Raw genomic sequence first — 6,230 nt, 5'->3', positions numbered from 1 at the left:
CAGCCTTGGAGGAGATTATGTTGAGAAATAAAAAAAAAATTCTTAAAAACGTTGTTTTTCTTGGTCAGGCCGGAAACTTATCAATCCACCCTCGTATAATAGTATAGCAGTATATGAACTGTATATATTTTATCTGGTGAAATTATATTTAAAGTTGTAAATAGTTTGTATGTTGTACAAATGTACCGTGGAGAAACTTAAAAATAGTTTGGCGAATGTTAGCAGTTCACGAGAAAAATATTCTACCTATATTTTAACTATGACTATTTCCAAGATTATATCTATACTTTTCCTGATCTCTTATTTTATACTTATACTAAACTCTATTTGACATTTAATAATAATTTGGTTTTAACAGAGCGTAAATTAAATAAAGACTTCCGAATTGTTATTTACCCATGACATTTATTGTCAAAAAGTTTTTGGTGTTAATCAATTATCAGTATTACACTGAATTCTACTCCAAATTAAATAACAATTTGGATTTAACAGATTCTAAATTGGATAAAGGAATCCGGAATGTTGTTTAACAATAATATTTATTATTGACATTTGCTTATGAGAATCCATTATCGGTATTCCACGGCATTCTTTTTGAAATTAAATAATAATTTTGATTTAACAGAGTTTAAATTAAATTAAGGAATCCGAATTATTATTTAAAAATGGCATTTGTTGTTAGCATTTGTTGATGTTGATCAGTTATCAGTGCGACACTGAATCCATCTCAGAATTGAATAGCAATCTGATCATAATATCTGAATTGTTATTTAACAATAACACTTGTTAATAGTTCGGAGGTGATTGATCGTGAATCTGATCAAAATAGTAAAAATTGTTATTTAGCATTCATTGATGCTAATTAAGATTATCGGTGCTGATGATTTCAACTTCTTTCACACTGAAGTGAATGATAGTTCGGAGGTGATTGATCGTGGAACTGATCATAATACCTAAATGGTTGTTTAGCAGTAACAATTGTTATTATTCTTTATTACTGTCGATTGAGGGCATCAGTACTGAACATTTGGGCTTATTGCATCAAATCAGATAATAATTCGGAGGTGATTGATCGTGAATCTGATCATGATACCCAAATTGTTGTTTAAAAATAACAATTGTCGTTAACATTTATTAATATTAATTGAGGACATCAGTACTGATTATATTCGAAATTAATGCACTGAATTGAATGATACTTCGAATTTAATTAAATCTAATCTTGATGAACGGTTTATTCATTTTTTAAAAGTGCAATGGATTATTCACAATTGGTGATGTTATCTAAATTGATTGATGTCAATGTGATTTGAATTCAATTGTACTGATGCTATTTGTTTTTGATATATGAATATGCGATCTGGTATCGTTCGGTATTGGTCACGATTCACTGTATGAAATACCGAGAACTTCGGTCGGATTGCACTTGTTTTGCAACTATAAGGTGAAATGAATTTGCAAATTAGGATTCATAATAGGCCAATGCGGGACATTGTAGACTCAAGTTCCAGCTCAAATATAATAAGCAGGCACACGTTGTGCTTCATGGAATTCCCTTTTCGAGTTCGGTCAACCAAACTAGTTCGCATTTAGAATATTTCGAATAATTCACTCCCGGTTTTAGGTCAATACAAACTTCCAGTACGCGTCGCGGGGGTCACTAGAGAGTTAGACGTACACTAAACTTATACTTGGAATTAATTTTCTACAACAATTTGACATGACGATGAGGTTCATCCACGTATAGTGAGTTACGTCACGCATTCACAGACATTCATTGATAGAAGTTCGGAAATTGTTCGTGAAATTGCGCATCGTCTGATTCGTAATTTCATTGATAGGTAGACCTTACTAGACGGAACTAACTTGGGTATAATTGTTTTGGGTTTTTACGTGAGTTAGTGAGACAACATAAGCCTGTCATGGGTAATTTGTCGAACCACATTGGAGAGTTTAGTCGACGTGCGTGAAATAATCGTACATTTTGAAGTCCGAATGTTCGACTCCGGTAGTGGTGACACCCTAAAGGAAATCGTGCAGCCTTCAGAGGAACTACGCCAGGCCTTCCTGGCCGAGCGTGGCCATATCCCTCTTGGAAGTATAGAGGTAATTCGTGATAGAGCTCAGAGGGCTCATCGCAGAGCAGCTGGCGACCGTGGCGTCGCCTGGACGCTCATAGACGATTCTGGAGCAGGAGCGGAACGGGCCATAAGGGCCGCCTATGCCAGCGCGTTAGTCAGCATGCTTAGTCAATTTGGTCCGCACGGGTCACAGGTACAAACTAAAGAGGATTTAGCGTTATATAAACTAGTGGTCTCAACGACCTGCCGGCTGTTTCACTCAGAAGAGGGCAAAAATAATCGGCTCTCTGGTTTAAAAGGACTAGAAATTAGGACTTGCGTGCAAGAAGCGTCACCATTACGCGGGGGCATGACGATGCCCAATACAGTATCGTGCACGAGCACCTCAATAACTTCTTCAAAGCCTTAATCCTCGGTATACAGCTCGGTAGGAAGCTATGCGTGCGAGCTGCGAACTCTGCGACGACAGAGCCTGTTTTCCCCTCAGCTGTTCCGACCCTCTAACACACAAATGGCTCAAGTCTTGAAATTGGGATCTTCGCATCCAACGATTATGCATCATTCGGCGGGCATTCCGGCGCATAACCATCAACCGCCAATCTCGGGAACGTGAAGCTCACCACGAGTTCCCTACTGCAATATCCCTTAAGTTTAGTTATTGTTTTATAACTAATAATATCAATTTCTAGTTCTTTTCGTAGTCCTTAGAATAAAACGTAAGAGTGATGATGAGGATTAAACAAATTTTTGTATTAGAATGCTAAACTGGACAGCAATAAATACAGCTATAAAAAAAGGGAAAAGAATATGGATTTACAAATTAAGTAGGTCCGAAATCTTCGAGGTTTACGAACATTATAATTTCGAGGCCAAAACTCACTTGTCTATTGACGGTCTTCGAAAGGAGTTGAAGATCCTAGTGAAATCGAATCAAATCGTGATAAGTAATAGTGAAGATTCGGGCAAAACTGTTAAGAGTAGTAATCGTGAAACTAAGGACAAAAATAAAAACTATGGAAAAATAAAAATGGCAAGTGCATTTGAAAAGATAGAGGCGTTTAAAAAGGGAGGCAGTTAGGGAGCTTTTGAGCAATAACTCGATGCTTACATGTTGCTTAATAACATTCCATATAAAAAGAAAAAAGCCTTGTTGGTGACTTAACTATCATCATCAGCATTTGAAGGAAGACAAACCGTTTGTTCTCCAACTGACCCACTCACCTTGGATTATGGAGGCTTGAAGGAAAAGCTATCTGATTTGTATGCCCCAGAAACAAATAAGCACTTGCAACGATATGCATTTCTAGAAAGAAGACAACAGACCGGAGAATAGATTCAAGAATTTTATATCGCCTTGCAAAAATTGACGAAGAAATGTAATTGCACAGCGGAGGATCTTAGAAGTCAATTAAAGGATGAATTAATCGCTGAAGTGAATACAAAAATGATCCGATATGAATTACTAAAGGCCTCTGTTGAAAAAATACAAGGTCTTTTAAAGCTTGCGAAGACAGTAGAAATAGCAGACTCCGAAACATCATTAAAAAAAGATTCTAAGATTTGCTCATATTCATTCAGTAATAACGAGCGGTGTTTTTGCTATGGTGGAATAAATCATAAAAAGATTCAGGGTAAGTTAAAAAATAAATATTGTCGTGAATGTTGCCATCAAGCTCATATATACAAAATGTTCAAAATAGTGAAGTGCAAAAGAGAGGGTGATATGCAAAATTTTGTAAATATAGATGATGAGCGCGGAAACTTGAAAAAGGCCGAAACTGAATCAGATCGTTTTAAAACCGATTTTTTTCATGTTTATATTGACCCACGTCAATTCATCCTACAACAATTTAATAATATTGAAACAAATAAAATCGCGGCACCTCAAAAAGAGGTAGTTAAAGTATATGATGTTTTATTGAACATGGAAATAGATTCAGGTGCTGCCGTTTCTGCAATATCGAGAAAACATTACGAGAGAAATTAGTGACAAATATCACTGAAAAAACAGAATTTGGACTGCGCTCATATGATAAAACACCACTGTCTGGTCTCGAATACATAGAAGTAAGAATTGAAAGAAATAAAATTCAAGTGCAACACATTTTATTTGTAGTACAACATGGAAGTAATGTTATAATTGGGAGAAACTGACTGATTGTTTTTGGAATGTGGCCATTAAAATTCGAGAAACCTGATAGCTCAAAAACTAACGCGATAAGCGCAAATAAGGTTCCTGTAACCTTTCAGCGGACAAGCTGTCGTGAAATTTACGACAACTGCCCAAATACCCCTCCCCTACACGAACCACTTATTATTATGCGCTGAGCTTTCGTCTATTCTAGGATCAGTCGGTTTCTGAACTCTAGACAAACAATTTTGCAAAGAGCTATTTGTTATACGTGTCTTTATGTGTAAGTATATTACGTATCGTGTACTACTTTATCTGATTTTTCCACATTTATATCATGCCACAGTGAGGCTGAATCGCGAAAGGCTGGCCAAAAGCATAAAATGGGCCAAATTATGTTAATTGGGTGTTTTTTGGATCGCTGAATGCGAATCTGATATCAAAAATGTATAAAACAAAATGGCGGATCCAATATGGTGGACGAGTATTCTTAATAAATTGCATAACCTGGCGTTTTAGAAAGATTAACCGGGGCTTCTGTTTTCAGTTAAAAAATTAGGTGGCTGTTTCCCATGGAACTAAACTTGATATGGCTAAAGCTCATCAACAAATACAACTTTCGAAAGAGTCCTAGAAGTATGTTATTATAAGCACACACATATAATTATGTAAATATCATAGATTACCCTATGGTGTTTCAACAGGAACTGGGTCATTCTAAAGAATTATGACTACTTTATTTTTGTGAATTCCGGGAGTGGTAGTTTTTTTGTGACGTACTGATTTTAGAAAAGGAAATAAAGCAACATTGGGAAAGGGTGCGGGATGTACTCAAGCGTTTCAGTGAAACCGGGTTTAAATTAAAATTTAAGAAATGTATATTTTGCCAACCAGAAATAAAATATTTGGGCTATAAAATTAATAAAAATGGAATCTGGCCTCTAGAGGAAAAAATAGCTAGAGTACAAAACGCACCTTCGTCCAAAAATATAACTCAATTGCATAGTTTCATTGGATCAGCAACACATCTTTTGAGATTTATTAACAATTTTTCTCAGAAAATGCAGCCCTTTTATGACTGTCTAAACAGATGTGTCAAGAAGGAGAAATTTGAATGGACTACACAAAACAAAAAAGCATTTAGGCAAGTGAAATTAGAATTAACGTCTGATAAAATTTAGTCCATTTTGATCCAATGCGACCACTAGTGTCGACTCGCGATGCTTCGCCGTATGACATAAGTTTGACATTGGCTCAGCGTTTTCCTGGAAATATAGATAAGACAATATCTTTTGCAAGTGGCACATTTTCGGTAGCTGAGAAAAATTATGCGCACGTAGAAAAAGAGGGGTTGGCAATTGTTTTTGATATTTGGAAATATTACGAATATGTCACGGTGTGCCTGAACAGGGGTTTAATGAAAATGTAAAGTAAAGAAGCGAGGCTTTACCTGACCGTACTAAAATTTACTCGTGATGTTTAATGTAACGAACGGCCATAAATCATGGCAGATTTACAAGATGCCACTCGTACGCCTTAAGAGTTTAAAGTCATGACCGTTTATTTAGTTTTGCGGAAATCACGCGTTCCCGCGAATTGACCACGCAGCCTCAGATATGGCTGACTTGTCCGTGTGAATCGGGCGAATATTCTTTAGTTTTCTTAGTTTATCCTACACATTAGGTGTATGTAATATGTACGTGCATATAGCGTATGTAATAGCAAACAAAATATGACAAAAATACATATCTTTAATTTCGAGTCATACTCATTTCAGAAAGTCATGTGTTAAAGATAAGGAAACCCCTCGTTTCAGTGGAATAGCATGTATTTTAGGGGGCAGCAGAACAATTTTTTTCCACTGTCAAGTACCATTGGGATCATGTTGAGAAAAATATGTGTTCTCACTGAGGGCATAATTCTTTTATCAGAAAAAATTTTGGCGGTACAAAAAGGTTTTCCTTGAATTTTTTTATTTTCAAAATTATAAAAAAAATTCCCGTCTCTAATTGCGAGAA

This window comes from Belonocnema kinseyi, chromosome 5 (genome assembly GCF_010883055.1).
Source record: "Belonocnema kinseyi isolate 2016_QV_RU_SX_M_011 chromosome 5, B_treatae_v1, whole genome shotgun sequence".
Classification (NCBI taxonomy): domain Eukaryota; kingdom Metazoa; phylum Arthropoda; class Insecta; order Hymenoptera; family Cynipidae; genus Belonocnema; species Belonocnema kinseyi.
Note: the sequence above shows the minus strand (reverse complement) of the source record.